Raw genomic sequence first — 17,443 nt, 5'->3', positions numbered from 1 at the left:
ATTTACAGTACTTTTGTCAAAACTTCAAAGTTACAGCATTAGATGGTTACATTTTCCGGTTCGAACGAAATCTCGAGCCTTCCTTTTGATGGAGCCCATCAGCGCCTGCACAGTGGAAATGGACACGCAATCAGTGCATTTCTTCCATTTTCCCGCATTTGCTGCCCCGCCGCTTTGTCGGGCCAAAAGATGACTTTGCCCCTGTGCTTGCGGATGAACGGCAATACACGCTTTTTCAGCCATTCTTCGGGGATGTCAACGAATGGTTCCGTTATTAGGCCACAACTGCAAATCGGTTGCCAAACAATGGTCTTCTTCGTGAACTTGTCGGCAAACACGAACTTGAATCTTCCCGGCACATTCCTACGTCCAGTCGCGATGTAAAATTTTTGACCGGGAAGTTGCTTAAAATCGAGTTTGACGTATGTTTCGTCATCGATCAAAGTGCAGCCCTTGTGTTTCGCCTAAACACGGTCATACAAGAGTCTTGCATGTGCCGGTTCGGATGTTTACTGGTTTTTTACGACTTGTATTCTTCCCTGGCAAGAATGTTCCGCACCGTTAGAAAGTTGGCATGGTACCTTCTGGCAACATCTCGGATCGAAAGACCGGGGCTGGTTTTAACGCACCTCAACACCTTGCTGAGCAGCTGACGATCCTTGGTTCCAGCTTTTTTTGTAGGTGCGCTGTTTTCTTTCTATATTCAGGGTTTCCTTGTAGGTTTTGCGCACTCGACAAACTGTTGTTTTCGGCATCCTCAGCACTTTAGCCAGCTTGGAACCGGACCATTCCATTCCGGATTTTCCAGGTGTTTGTGTACAATATTTTTTCTTCAATGGAGTACGATTTGACGTTATTTCTGAACGCGACCGACTGCTTTAACCAAACTTGCACCAGTTGTTCTCTATAGAAGTGTAAACAAACCACTGTCAAAGATTTTTGATTCCCAACCTCTAGTGCTGGTGGCGCGCGAGGGCGTAGCAATTCACTTTTAGTTAGCCTGTAGTCTAATAAAAATATCACTTTCAAGTTAATGACAACAATCATTGACACTGTTGTTTGTTTGAATGTTGATAGTGAATGCTATTGAATGTTAGTTAATGGAAATTGAAATATATGCAGTAAAATCTCCATTTTTTGTAATGAGAACCTCTTCGAAAGAATCATTGGAGTCTCATGATGAAGTACTATCAAGATGACTATTGATATCTTTTAACGGAAAAGTTCTCGGTGACAACCAAAAACGCAAACCAGAATGATAAATTTCACCCCGGTAATTAATTTGCCCCCGGATTTCGATACTTTATTTTTCTTCCGCATTTGTTTTTTTTTTTCAATAATCATAAATGTACGTTCCTAATATTTTTTCACATGCATCCCATTTGGTTGATTCGTCCTGTCAAATGTTTCATTCTAGTAGAGTGTGCGATCGCAGTTTCATACATACGGCAAACAACTCAATTACCTCATTTCCCACCTTCAAAACCCGTTCAATTCAATTACAGCAAACTTTCCAACTTGCAACAATTTAAATTGTTTTCAAAACCAGATGTGATATCATAATATATTACAAGGACGTCCCGCGCTCACTTCCGCATCCCCTTGAAGCAGAAATTTACGGCACTCGTGTACGTATGTTCTCATTCTATACGTGAAATCGAAAGTTTGTGATATCTCTCGCCTTCACCACCGCTGCCACCCGATCGGTTGCTAAACAGGGAATGAGAATAGAAACACGGAAGTGGGTTAGACATCGAACACATACGTGCCTATGAATGGGATAAAGGGAATCCACTCCCATCCGGGAAGCGATAACTGCATCATGCAAATGAGACTGCTTTGTACCTTTGAACGTTACCTGGTGGGAGCATCATTTGATTGGTCGTTAAACACAGTCTAACATTTTTAGCAGCAAATTAAAACGATTCAATCAACGCCTACAATTCACGAATAGCATACAACCGTTAAATTTCAAACTCGTCTCACAGTTGAGAATAATAAAATTAACATCAAATTTCATTCATAAATTTAACGTAATAAAATTCAAACTTTCCCACTCTCCGTCGTCGGGTGGTATACACCATAACTGCCGGACGTAAAAAAGTTTTGAGCAGTCCGACAGCATAATTTATGTTCCGATTTCGGAGGGCGGATTCCCCGTGGTATGGTGTTCTCATCAGGCCGAGGGAAAATGCGTTTATCACATCACACGGTGGGCTGCTGAGTGCTATGCGGATACCTTTTCCACACCCACCACACGCCGGTGCCGAGCTATAGTTTGCAACACTGGGTTGGCAGAATTTTACTAAACTGTTAAAGTTGAATGAATAATTCTTAGAAATATTTGCTGAAAGTCGTCTAGTATTACAATTAGTTAATGTAAACTGGGCTTGATGGTTGAGATTATGACTACAAAATAACAACTCTTTAACTGTCACAATTTCCAACGCAGTGCGTGCAATCATCAAACATTCCAGGAGATGTACAAAACAGACAGAAGTATTTACCTACACACAGACGGACGAGAGCTGTTTAGATCATTCTGGAACATTGTGTTCCATGTTTGTAATTTATACAACCAAAACATGTGCAATCCAAATAGCCAACTCGTTCCTAAACCTAGCGCCAAGTGCATACGTTAAATCAGGTGTTGTACGTTGTTGGAAAAGTTTGTCAAAAATTAGTCCAATGGGGATTATTTTTCCATCCCTGCCATGTCCTACCCTCTCCTGCACAAAGCAAAATGGGTAAAGGTACCAGGCAAGCGAAGCGTTATCCAAGCACTGATGGTGACAGGGTAAACATCAGCGTGTAGTTTGTTTATAGTAAACATTAGCCACCAGGAGTGGAGCAGCGGCACACGCTGGTTACAATATTTGAACAAACGATTTACCCACTCACAAACGGCGTACGTACCTAACTGAACTGCCGCTGCCACTGATGTCACCGACTGCTTGGGATGGGACAGTTTCGCAAGAGAACCGTTTAGGGGGCTTTTCAAGTCGCACCATGGTTATGGTTTATGACCGATATGGTGGGCGTCACGATCGGATGCCCTTGCAGGACTGGATGAGTAGGGATTGAATTTTCGAAACATTTTCTGCTTCCGATTCTTAGTGATTGCATCGATTGATCAACACATCTATAAAATCTGACATAAAACATGTAACTGATGTAAGAGTTTAGCCAAAGCTGGATTAAGCCAAAGCTGGAATAGACACGAGTGGCACAATTTTCAGGAAGTCCATCCAGCTTCTTGGCTTCGCCGATGACATTGAGCCAGGCGGACTGAACTTGCCATCACCGCATCGAATATGAAATACATGAGATGAAGAGGTTCTAACAGATTCATGGTGACAAAATCGAGGTGGTTGACGAGTTCGTGTGTTTGGGCTCACTGGTAACCGCCGAAACTGATACCGGCAGACACACTTTTTTACAACTAAATCATTCGTTTGTTGCTTTATGAAACGAACAAGATTCGTAGGAGAACGTGAAGTAATACGCACCCCCTAAGGAGTTGATCGATTTTCACTACATTTTAATCAAAAATAAACATTATATTTCAGCGTATGAATAATCTTCTTGATGTTGCCGAAAACAACATGTGAAAATACATATCACCGAGAGTATAGCGTTTTTATATTTCGCTGGGTACCATTAACCACCAAGCCCGTTAATAGCTAATACCGCCTATAATCAGGCTGGTGGTTACTTGGGTAATATGCGCCACTAGCAGGGGTAATGTGCAATGCCTGGTTAGTGTTATGCTTTTTGCTAGATGTATGTTATGTTATTTTGCATACATTTATGCGCTCTCCGTACATGTTTTTGCGGGAAGTATACATTTAGGTTCTTTATTCTTTATTCATTATTCTTTATTGGGAGCAGGGAAAAGCCCATTTGAATGGAGCTTATCAAAGCTTTTTTTTTCTCACATGGACATAAAACCTCCTCTTCTTTTCGCATCAACAGAACAGTACATTCCAAATGATACATTATTAACTTAAGACTAAACAAAATACGACCTTATTCTATTTCTTAATACTCAGGCTTGCAATTGCTCATTACAGCTAAAATACTATTTTTTGGTATTATGAAACAATGGGATACTATAATGATAATTTTTATTTGTAAGATGCAAGAAGAGGTGGTAAAGTTTGTATATGACATAAACAATTTGTCAATTTTGCTTTCAGAAGGTCACAACTAGCGATTAGCTGTAACGATGAGCAACGCGATGAGCGAGCAATCAGCGATCATAAAATCGCTAGTTGTGACCTTCTGAAAGCAAAATTGACAAATTTTATGTGTCATATATAAACTTTACCACCACTTCTTGGATCTTACAAATAAAAATTATCCTTATAGTATCCCATTGTTTCATAATACCAAAAAATAGCATTTTAGCTGTAATGAACAATTGCAAGCCTGCTTGATACTACCTATAATTTACTAACTGAGCACTTCACGGAACCTATTTTTATTAATGGAACGTGACAGATGAAAGTCGAAGACATGGTAACAACGGTTGAACACACGACACATACTACTAAAAGGCTCATTATAGCCATAATTAGTACGGAATGTCGATATACGCATAAATTGATGATAACGGAGAGTACGACGACGAATATCAAAATTCAACTCACGTAACACTGTAGGACAATCTATGTGAAGTTGAGCAACATCAGATATGAAACAAGCCTTAGTGACATTCCTACGAGCCTCCAGAAGGTCAAGGCCAATTAATTTACAACGATCTTCATATCTAGGGAAATCATTCCATGGCAAACGTCGACAAGCAAAGCGAATAAACTTATGTTGGATAGCTTCTACTTGCTGTACGCTGTTCTGATAATAAGGAGCCCAGACCACAACTGCATACTCCAATGTAGAGCGAACAAAAGAACAGTACAGGGTATTCAAAGAGTGAATATCCGAGAATTCTTTTGCAGCACGAAAAATAAAGCCCAGGCATTTAGAAGCTTTGGAGGTTATATATGCTACATGATCTTTAAAAGTAAGTTTCGAATCTAAGAGAACACCCAAATCCTTAACAGTAGATTCTCTCTTTAGAGATATTCCGGCAATGGTGTAATCAAATGAAATGACAGTACGTCCAAAGGAAATTACTGAGCATTTGTTGGCATTCAAGCTCATACGATTAGTCGCGCACCATTTGGAAAAAAGGTTAAGTTCTTTCTGAAGGAAATGTGCATCTTCTTCACAGGTTATTGCATAATAGAGTTTGAAGTCATGGGCATACGAGAGCTTAAAACATATGAGCACTAGGTTGACGTCATTAAGTACAGCAAGAATAAGAATGGTCCAATATGACTGCCCTGTGGAACACCAGATGTGACATGGAATGGTTCTGATATAGTATTACCAATTTTGAAAGACATTGAACGACCAACCAGATAAGAGTTTAGCCAATCTAGCAACGAACCAGAGAAACCAAGACGTTCAAGCTTTGCGATCAAGATTTCATGATTGATTTTATCGAAAGCAGCTGAAAAATCAGTATAAATGTTATCGACCTACTTGTGAGCTTCTACAGTCTTGATGATAAAGGACGTGTATGGAACCAGATTGGTGCAGGTGGTTCTCTTCGGCATGAACCCATGTTGTGTCACGGAAACGTAGTTGAGACAATGATGCTTGAGGACAATCAGCTCAAATAGTTTAGACGTAGCACATAGTGCAGCGATTCCTCTGTAGTTTGAAACCTCTCGTTTATGAAACGAACAAGACTCGTAGGAGAACGTGTCGAACAAGACTCGTAGGAGAACGGGAAAAACGAATGATATCTTCCATGTTTTAGGAAAAGATCCGGATGAGAGCGAGCGGTTGAAAATAATAGCTAGAGGATGCGAGAGAGCAGAACTACACTTCTTCAAGATGATAGATGGTATGCCGTCCGGACCGGGGTTTGGTGAGCATTTCAACCGAGCGCAAGCTGATTCAACAGTATTATGTGATATCCGTGGATGAGGACCAATGGCAGAGTGAGGAGGTACATTAGCTGCAGCATCAGTCACCAGATGTAGGTTAAATGATTCGTCAGTAAATACTGCTGAGAATTGTTCTTTGAAAAGGTCAGTTATGGCCGGAAGAGAAGAAGCTTCTTTATGGCCGAGCTTCATGGTTGAAGGTAGTCCTATTTCCTTCCGCTGTTCGTCGATATATGACCAGAACTTCTTAGGATTGTCTTTTAAATTACGTTGAATTCGACGCAGATAAGTATGAAACAGTTTCTTGTTTAGCCGTTTGTATCTACTGTTGCAGGCGAGGTAATACGACCGTATGTAGGAGTTACGATTCTTGGACAGTTTTTTAAGAGCCTATCTTTTTACCCACTTCAGGCGCTTAAGAAGGTTGTTGGACCAGGGTGGGTACACAGGATTTTACACACTATTTTGGGGGTGAACTGATCTATGGCGTAAGCTACGACGAAAGTGAAGACTTCAATTGTTGTTTCGACGCTCAAATCATGCAACATGTTCTCCCAACCGATAGAGGATAAAAATAGATTCATTTTCGAGAAGTCAGTTTTTCTGAATGTATAACGAGTGGCTTCGGTGACAGGGATGAATTCATAAGGAACACATTCCTTTATGAACAATTGAAGAGGCGGATGATGGCGGCATTCCTTAACAAGAGGGGTTGGAGCTTCAGAAACAGTAGTATTGTGATCAGGGTTACTTCCACTCACATGCCATAAAAAATTATTTTTCAGAATTATGAAATCATTAAATGTTATAATGATAATTAGTACTTGTAGGTTACACTAAGACGTCGTAAAGTATGTGTTTGACTCATGAAATCTATCAAAATTGCTTTCAGTGCGTCACAATCAGCGATTTTACGATTCGTGAGCGCTCACTCTGAGTGAACGCTCATGAAACATAAGATCGCTGATTGCGACGCTCTGAAAGCTAAATTGACAGATTGTATGAGTCAAACACATACTTGACAACCTCTTCTTGTTACTTACAAGTACAACGTATCATTTTATTATTTAATGATTTCATAACTCCGCAAACCATTTTTTTATAGCAAGTGAGTGGAAGCAACCCTGATTGTGATTGAGATCTTGGCTAACAAAACAGAGATCAAGCAAGCGATGGTTGGAGTTACAGACAGAGTTGAGCTGGATGAGTCCCGCTGTACTATAATCATCCAGGAGTTGATTTTGAACTAAGTTCATCGATGAGTGCGCAAAGCCGGGATGCCGGTAATCTGATGAACTTTGAATCCAGTTCACAGAACGCTTGTTAAAATCACCCAGGATGAGGATCTTGTCTGCCAAAGACATGCGTGAGGTAATCCAAGTCAATGACTCACAATGTTTAGACAGCAAAGTTGCATCGGTGACACGGTCAGGAGGTACGTAAATGACACAGATGAATAATTTGAAGCCAAGGACGAAAAGTTCCACCCATACCTGTTCGACAGAAGTGCAGTTGGGTGGTTGCAATAGCCGACATTTGTAGTTGGAACGAACAGCCAAAAGTACACCTCCACCAGATTTTTTAGTACTTGTCAGGTTTGTGCAGTCAGAACGGAAAACAGTATATACACGTCCAAAAATCTGAGTGGAAAGTGTGTTGCAGTTGAGCCAGGTTTCCGTAAAAGCATATAATATGTCGTATGCACATATATAATTTGTCGTATGCACATATTATGTCGTATGCCTCATCCGAGCACGCAAGCGAATAGTCAGAAAGAGTAATGTTCATGCCACCAAGATTTTGATAGTAACATAGTAATCCATTTATACCAGAGTGGCTCTGATATTGGGAAGCAGAGGCTTTGGAGGACGTGGTAGAGTTTGCTGCGGAGCTGTGGTGGGTTTTGGGGGTTGAAGACGTTGAAGCTCTTGTCGTGGAGTTGGTGTTGTGGTAGGCCTTGGGGGTTGAAAACGTGGAGCATCTTGTAGTCGGAATGAAGGAGTTGATTGATTGTACCCGATAAGCATAGGGCGGTTCGAACGAGCCTGTTTTCGAGTGCCAACCGGTTTGTGGCTGTTGGATCTCCGGTCTAAAAAAAGGAGTTATGGATACTCCATTTGGCCAAAAGCCATCCGAAAGCAAAATTTGCTCAATATTAGAAGGAACCAGTGCGCAAAACAGTCAGGTTCATTGAGTCATTTTGATATGAATATGAACTGCCATCTGCCTCATCATTCACTGCCTCGTGAGAGTTTGAATGATTCAGAGGTAAACGAGTCACTAACAGCCGAGCACTCAGTCAGTAGCTCAGTCAACATGTTTATTCTGCCGTGATGGTACCCAATATTTGTTTTGAATGACTGCGTGAATGCGAAATGACTCAATTAAATGCTGTGTGAGCGAAGGCAAGCGGTGTGCGTCGCCTGCTCGTGAGTGACTGAATGTTTTTGTTGGCTCTTTCATTGCCTCGTGCTTTACCGTTTGGTACAAACGGTCTGCACAGAGCAATGGATTGAATAATGCAGTGCTTTCACACTCAGCCTAGGCAGACAATAATTTTAAGCTCTGGAAGGAACATTGAGTTTGAACGACAAGAATGACAATGGTCTATCTTCACCACCACAAGCTATTAGAGTAGGTTCACAATGGGTATAGTGAGCAATATAATTCATTATATTTGCTTTTGTTTCGTGAGGTTGAAACTTTGGAAGGTAATACCGATTCCTACTACTATTAATAAGCGTCATTGCTGACGGTGGTGTCGCTGCAACTGCCAAACTAAATCGAGTGTTAATGCTACTATCTTGTGAAGAACCGTTAGTGTTCTCACCTGACGTCGGATTATTAACTACAGGTCGATCAACTGGATACACTGGATCGGTTGGCTGATGGATGTGAATGGTACAGATGGAACGATGATTCGAGATGTCGTTGGCACTGGGCGTTGAATAAAGGGAGTAGTAGCAAAGGTTGTACTGGCAGTTGTTATGGTGGTGTGGTTCATTGACGCGCAAGCAGCTGTAGCGTTTACAGGATATTGAGGTTGCATTTAGATTACCTTTATAAGGTTCGCATTATAGAGAAAAAAAAAGTTGGCGCTGCGATTCTGATGATGCCATTTTCATTTCAAGCTGTCAAGCTGTCGATGTATGAAGTTTTTCAACACAAATTATTAAGTTACTCTAATTGTATCATGTTTTTCACTGTAATATTGTAACTGCAGGAAATAAAAAGACTTCGTTAATCCATATAAGTGTAACATTATAGGATAAAGTGATACAGGATCATGGAATCGTTGAAGAAGTGCGTAGTTCCCTTCTGCCGAAATATAATCGGGCTTCCGGCATCGTTAAAATTTTTGTTGTGCCACCATGAATCCCTAGAAACATTAAGAAATGGATGCAGGTCTGGAGACCGCAAAGAAAGAATTTGCGAAGAACATTTCGTTGAATCGGATTTCATTAAACGTACGTGTACAATGTGCTTGGCGAACAGACGGTGACGTTCTTCTACCTGATGCAATGTTCCGTGGAAGTCAGAGTACCTTCAAAATAACTCTGACATCCACGGAACATTGCATCAGGTAGAAAAACGTCGACAACTTAGTCGCTGATGTATTTCACATTTACATTTGATTGAAATGCATAGAAAATTCTAGAGTATCTACAATCCACATATACGCTGTATTATATTTTTATGTCTGTTTTGTTTACTTTTGCTGCCTTTACTTAATTAATTGCAACTTGCAGATAAACGATCAAAACTCAACATCAACGCTGTTCCAAGCCAAAAATTGATATCTGAAGCGAGATCTGAAGGTACAAAATTCCGCACTACTGGACTTCCCAAGTAGCAATTCTTGTTTTATTGCACTCTATTAGTGGTTTTTGAGATCAATTTTATAAAACCGTCAATAAAATTAATAGCTCCAGCATAACCTTTTGTCAACCGCTATAAGATCGTCTTCCAGCTAAGTGGACCACTCTTGACAAGGTTTATAAAGCATGTGTGGGTCGAGACTTCATTCGTATGATGTCTCGCGTCATGTCCAATCACTACTCGTCAAACGCTCACTTGTTCCGTGTTGGGCTGGGGGACAGCAATCTCTGTGAATGTGGACAAGGTTACCAGGACGCAGATCACATTATTTGGTTTTGTGCTGAGCATCGTGGAGTCAGATCTGAACTGTACGATTCCCTTCGGGCTAGAGGTAGACAACCTAATGTTCCAGTTCGGGATATTTTGGATAGACGCGATCTGGAGTTTATGAAACTTATATATGTTTTCTTTAAGAATATTAACCTTGGATTGTAAGTTTGACTTACCTTGTGTTTAGTTTATGTTTTGTTCGTGTGGGTTTTTTTAAAATGTTTGTTTCTGCAATAATTGTATAATTACACTGCTGATACCTAATTGAATAGGAATAAGTTCATGTTCTAGGAATAATGAAAAATGTGTATCGTAAATCATAACTTAAACCTCCTTCTCCCTCTCCCCATCCATAAAACTGTAAATCTCTACTAAGTTCGAGACGACTCTAGATTTAAGACATTAATTATGTAAAGCGCAAATCACAATTTGTCCCTGTAAAGTTTATTCGATTGAGCCTGTACAAATAAATTAATACAAAAAAATCATATCTGATAAATTTGCCTCGGGAGACATGTTTCTAGCAAGGTTTGGCCTGAGTGGATGGCCCACTCAACGGAATTCAAACGGGCATGGAAGAAAGAAGGTCCAATTTTGCCGCTCGTAGTGTCCAAGCCACTGGACATGCATGCGTATTGTTATTGCCAACTATAGCATTTGCAACTTTTCCGTCAATCATCGAATAAATGGCTTGCGCTGTAATGTGAAGCTCAATATTCTGAACCGTAACCACCACGGGTTCATCCTTGATTTGATCTATCTCGTAAAACAATGTATCGAACATCTTCCGGGTTATGACATCTGTTTCTTTTGGCCAGCACAGAGAGCGGCGGTGGCAGAAATAATCCGATTGTGGGTTCGGATTCTCATAAATCGGTTCACCTGTTTTCTTCAGCAGTTGCAATAGCATATAATTTTCTGAAAGCAGCGAATCGTCGTTACCAAGAAGGTTGGATTGATTGTAGTGGCTAAAGCCAGTCGCTGAGTCAAGGCCTCGAGGACCCGTTCGACATCGTTCTTTATTAAATCCCGAACGGAAACGGAGGTCGGCAAATAACCGTCTGACCGATTCGGTGAAGAAAATGGTGGAATGAAATCATATCCGCCAAAGATATCAGATGCTTCATGCCAACTTCGTGTTTCATAAATTTGATGATACCTTGAATAAATTCATATAAATAGCTATGATAAATTTTACTGACAGTTTGAGGTGCGACAGATACTTGAAACTATTTAATTTAGAAATTTGTTTCATAGTACATATAGGTGTTAAATTGAATAAAAAAAACTGATTTTAATACCTTGCTTGATACTTTGATTTGCTAAATCCAAGTCTGGTTTTCAGCATCATAGACGATGTGGGAGATGGTTCAATCTTCTGGTACACATCTGACGTATTCAACGCTTATGACTCACCACCATTTCTCAACAATTTCAAAAATCTTCGTGACTACTGAGCTTTCGAGTTTGCGTGCAGCAGCTTCTGCTGCTCTTAGCAGCTTATCTAAGGGATAATCACGGGCTAGCCGGTGACAACTTTTAGCTTTGGATTGTTCCGTAAGATCATTGAACTGGAGTCGTTTTCGTCCTACTTTTCGATATAGTGTGCTTTCAGAAACCGCTGAGGAAGAGTTGTCGCACATGAAGGATGGTGATGGTGTTCTAGAATTATCGAAAGGAGAAGCTGGTGATCCTGATTGTTTCTGCTTTAAATCAAAATCACAACAAGTTATTGAGTGTTTCACTCGGCTGTTGACAGAAGCAGACCATTCTCGATGTTTGTCAAGCGATCGTCTGTTTACTCGGCAGCAACCATTGTGTGGTTCTCCTTATTTTTCTTCATCAGTAGTTCTTTCGGTCGATGCGTCGTCGACTTTGGAAAGCAACTGTTTCGTGATGAGTGTGTAACCACGTTTGCGTCCATTCCGGCAATGGAAACACTCTGCCCTCCGTTGGCGATACTGCCATACAATTAAACTACTGGAAGCGGCTCCCGTTCTGATGGAGGAGGCTTATTAGAAAGCGGAAGATAAAGTGTTTATTGTGTTGTACATTTTGACTAAAGTTTTAAGATGTATTGTATAGTGAACAAGAATCCTTGGCTCTGTAAAGTTAATTCGATTCAGCATTATCAAATAAATTAGTAAACAAAAAAACAATTTATTCTTCTGATTTTTTTTTTCATCTTAATCCATTTCGACTCATCTTGTGCATCCAAAAATCGTCTTTTGCATCCATGCTTCGACCAATAATACTTGAAGCTGCTAATCCATGCTTTCACTGTTGGCTTGATATTTTATTAAGTAATTACTTTGTGTAATTGAATGGTCATTTGCGAGAAATCGGTTCTGGAAGTGAAAATAATCAACTACGGATAATCGAGTCCGATCTGTAAAAGAAGTTTGTTTGAAGCTTGTTGATTTGAAATTATTGTACAAGTTTTCAACAACCAGTTCCGAATGGGATGCAAGGAAGTATTTCCCACACCGTACCAGAACGGAATTATAATGTTCGGAAATTATGTTTCGTATTTAGATTCGGCAGCCCGTTCCTGGTCAGTTTCGTTCAACGAACATGATGCTCTCCCATCATCGACACAGTAGCAATCGGAATCCCATGCAAGAGTTAGGTATCTACCTATCCACGGTACAAGTAGGTGTGCTTTGTGTCCAACCGCATTTCCATAAAGTACTTAATTCTAGCTGGAAGTGCTAAATTAGCGCGACCGACAACATGCACGTAGTCGGTACAGTCAGGAGTGGTTCACCCGGCTGCCTCAGGGACCGTTTTGTTGAGCTAAGCGGTAGGTAAATCGTGCGGTTTGGTCCATTATCCACGTGTGGGTTATCATTAACATCGTCACTAGCAGTGGCACTCACTTGTAGAGTGGTAGCTACGATTTGCATATTTGCTCAGATTAATTTGGTGGTTGTATCTGTTTGCTTGAGTAGGCATTGTTTACGAATGCGTTGCATTTACTTCAAATGCTTACCATATTTTTCGAACAAATTTATCCAGCATCTTAACTTCTTGCTGCCAATAAATTTTCGAACGATTTCCTCGTTAAGTCCCTGCCATCTCAAAAGCGGCCGACGCTGAAACATTTCCAATGACACGTATTTTCTTACCTTTTACAGTCATCACTTTATTTACTCAACTCCCTCGTCCCACATTCTATCTACCTCTATCGGAAACCAGAAGAAGCCAAACATGCCTTCCACTCAAGTTGTTTCGTCATTTTATGGCAAACGACACTGCAAAATTCCTTCTGACCTCAGAAAGTCCTTTCTCCCCCAACCGGAAATTCTAAAGGCCAGCGCTGAAACCATCAGCATTTAAAGCGAATAGAAGAATCAATTTTCACGCACCAGCAATCCTCTTTGGGTGTCTGGCCGACTGACACCAAGCAGGTTAGGGCGTCGGTCCGGGTGGAGACGGAAGTAAGACATCTCCCGCTGTCCAAGTAGGACGTTGAAGTCGCACCAATGGAGGGGTATGGGGTGGTTGGGGGGAGTCTTGTTTAAATTTAATTTTTTTTTCCTGTGCCAAGTAATTCACCTAATCATGGTAGCAAGTCATCTTCCTGTTTTCGATTGCCATTTTTCCGCTCTTCCTCTTGTGCACGAGAAGGTGAACACTAACTAGGTATCGAGTCCAGGAGACTCCTGGAAAACTCATCAATTGAACTCACGTCTACTGGGTGAAGGAAATTAAATTAAATTTTTCTTCTTCCTCTCGGGCATCAGTTGGTGTAGTCTGGTGTTATCGATTGGAACGTTGACACTTCTCTTTTTTTTTCTTGGAAACTTTCTCACCCTTAGACGATTACTTTGGCACGGTAGGCAATTCAAGCCCTGAGCGGAAGGAAATTGACGGTTAACACGATACGGGCAGTTGTAAAATGTGTCGGTGACAGGTTTCGGCATGAGGGAAGGACTAGATATATATTTTTTGTTTCATCAAAAATAGAAAAAAAGGTTGTGGGCCTTTGAAGTTAGGTTCACGCAACGGATTGGATTAGTAACTATGTTTCAGATATTTGAATAGGTTGCAATCGGTTAAGCAGATACCGGGGGCAAATTGATCACCTGGGTGAAATTGATCGTTATGCGTTGCACTTTTAATTGTCACGTATTACATTTTCGGTGCTAAATATCAAGAGAAATATTAAAAGCATATCATCATGAGACTCCAATGATTGCCACCATTGTGTGGTCCTTCTCATTGTTCTTCATCAGCAGTTCTTTCAGTCGATGCGTCGTCGACTTTGGAAAACAACCGTTTCGTGATGAGTGTGTGAGTGATGACCACGTTTTGCGTTCATCGCTGCAATGGAAGCGCTCTGCCCCCTGTTGGCGATACTGCCATACAATACCACTGGAAGCGGCTCTCGTTCTGGTGGAGGAAGCTTATTGGATAGCGGAAGATAAAATGTTTATTGTGTTGTACCTTTTGACTATAGTTTTAACAAGTGAACAAGAATCATCGGCTCTGAAAAGTTAAATTGGTTGAGCCTTATCAAATAAATTAATAAAAAATCCATGTTATGCGTTTTGATATTAGTAATTAAGTTAATGATTAACAAAATAAGTCATCAAAATGTTATTGTAACTATGATAGGAAAACAAAAAAATAAAACTAAATTAGTTATTACTTTGATATCATGATATAAATCTGAGTAATCTGAATGTTTTGAAATCTATTGGTTGATATCAAGATTTAAAATCAAAAATTTATCAAATGGTGCCATTTTAAAGTACAGAACTGGAAATAATCATCCAGTGGTACAAATAACAAGAAAGTATATAATGAATCACTTTTGTCATTATAGACATATACACCCTTATTCTTGTTTACGGCCGTATCGGATTTTCGTTCGAACGACTCGGTTCGAACGAGTTCCAAAACGGCATTCTTATTTTTGTTCGAATCTGTTCGAACGAGATCTTTTTCGACCGGTGTTACCAGATGTACTTAGATGTTTCTGAACAATTCGAAACATAGATCTAGCACGGATTTGACATTTCTAGGTTAATCTAACTGTCAAATTGGTGTCAACAATGATGTTTTGTATTTTTCAACAGAGTTTTCACGTTCAATCTGCGCACAGCGTCGTTCGCTAGAGCTGGCCGAGCGCCGTTTGTTTCACGAACAATACAGATGTAACATTTGAAAACGGCTCAAAAACTTTTGAAAACTAAAGTTGTAAGGTCCTCTCCACGCGAACCAAAGAACACCTACGCAAACCAATACCACTATCAGAAAGGGGAGAATTTCTCCTACCCAATGATGTTGTTGGTTTGCGTAGGCATACTTCTGTTCGCGTGTAAACTGCCTTACAATTTTTGTTTACAAATCTTTTGTGCCGTTTTCAAATGTTATGTGAGAATAGACTTCTCTACCACCGTTATTATTAGCGAGGGGCTGTCAACTTGAGTATTTTCGATCTACCCGACTTGAAAAGGTTTGTATTTTGCAGTATTTATGTATTTTTAAGTTTTGTGTCTTTTTGTATTAAAGTGTATTCAATTCATTATGAAATGTATTTTTCGTGTACAAAGTATTTTCGTAGTATTTTTGAGTATTTTTATTAAGGTATTTTAGTTTCAACGTGTACACATTTACGTATTTTCTGTGTATTTTCCAAAGTGTGTATTTACTATTCAGTTGAGTTATGAAGTTGATCGCCTCTTGATTATTAGTGAGCGGTTATATTAATAGGGATAGTCCATTAATTATGTCACACTTTTAGGGGGGAGGGAGGATTTGGAAACTGTGACGAGCCATACAAAAAAAAACTTCAGGTCCATACAAAAAATGTAACAAAGGGGGGAGGGGGGTTGAAAATGGGCCAAATTTGCGTGACATAATTAATGGACCTTCCCTACTTGCGTTTTACTGGTTGAAAATTAAAAAAAAAAAAACAACCACTGTCATACCGAACACCTTGACAGCTGGGTTTGTGGTTAAAAATAATAATGAAATCGATTTTACACGACTTAAATGACATGTTTGTATTCGTAATACTTCCGAGAACTCACTGGAAAGACCACAGGACGAAAAGTGGTACTTCGGAACCGGTAATTTATTTTTATTTTTTTCTTTATTATCGTGATTTTTAACCGTGATGTTTCATCACGTAGGACTCGATAAAATATTTAAATAAAGTTTGTCTTCTTGATTATTCATTGTGTCTCTTTCATTACATAATCCATAAATCATAAAAAAAATCTTAAAGAAAAATCCTAGCTTGACGGTTTCTAAAAGTGAGTACTTTGTACCCATTTTTCAATGTGTAAAAATACCCATGATTTGACGTGCAAGCTTTGGTTACTTTCCAGTTAAAGTGTACAGATTATTTGTTAGAGTTTTGTTTTGTCAATTGCTGTTGGTTATTTTTGAAAACGCGTCAGCGTCGATTCATTCTCTAAAATATTCAGAGAATAACTAGTGAGGTTGTGATTTCCTTTCTAACACCGAAAGATGGATACCGTAATGCTGGGTTATATTGCATTGACGGACAATCGTCAATCACTAAGAAAACAAAGAAGTAATCAGAAACAGAGTAAGTTTTGACATTTATTTCATAGAAATAGCTTGAGATTGCTTTGTAACGCTCAATTTCAGATTTACAAAGAACTTTCGTTTAAATAAAGCAGCATTTCAGTACGTTATTCAGGAGATTCGTGACGAATTTCCTGCTCAAAGGCATGGCAGACTATCGGTAGAGGATAAACTTGCTGCATGCTTGAGATTTTTTACAGAAGGGAGCTACCAGCATGGAGCTGGCAAGGACTACGATGTAGCCATAGCCCAATCAACATTCTCTAAAGTGCTCAGTGAAATGCTGGTTATCCTGGAAAGAAAGAGTTGCCCTAAGTGGATAACATTTGCTATGACGGATCAAGAAATGAGGGAAGCAAAACGAAATGTTTACGATAAATCGGGAATACCAGGAATCATAATGTGTGTAGATGGCACACATATCAAAATTATCCCCCCAACTTTAAACCGAAACCTGTACTACAATAGAAAATAATTTTAAACCTTAACGCCATGATCGTAAGTAAAAAACATGGAAAATTTATGTTTAATTTATTAAAAACGGGAATCTTGACGCAGATGTGTGATCATATACAGCGTATCAGATTCATCGATGCCGACTATCAGGGCTCTAATCACGATTCTCATGTTTAGGGATTAAGTCCAGCCCGAGCAATTGTATGATGTACTTAATCTACGCAATTTTTTTGCAGGTGACGCCGGTTACCCCTCCGAGCCGTGGCTGATTACGCCTTATCGAGCTCCAGAGCCAGGAAGTCCTGAATGTGAATTTA

The 17,443-nt window shown here is 39.8% G+C and overlaps 1 pseudogene; it reads left to right on the top strand.

Moving 5' to 3' along the window:
- The first annotated feature begins 16,589 nt into the window (after positions 1-16,589).
- LOC135710883 (uncharacterized) lies at positions 16,590-17,151 on the top strand (annotated as a pseudogene).
- The last annotated feature ends 292 nt before the right edge of the window (positions 17,152-17,443 follow it).

This window comes from Ochlerotatus camptorhynchus, unplaced genomic scaffold (genome assembly GCF_037179485.1).
Source record: "Ochlerotatus camptorhynchus isolate MF236.1 unplaced genomic scaffold, CSIRO-AGI_Acam_v1.1 ptg000404l, whole genome shotgun sequence".
In the NCBI taxonomy this organism is placed as follows: Eukaryota; Metazoa; Arthropoda; class Insecta; order Diptera; family Culicidae; genus Ochlerotatus; species Ochlerotatus camptorhynchus.
The sequence above is the reverse complement of the archived record's forward strand: the minus strand, read 5'-3'. Positions and strand labels throughout refer to the sequence as shown.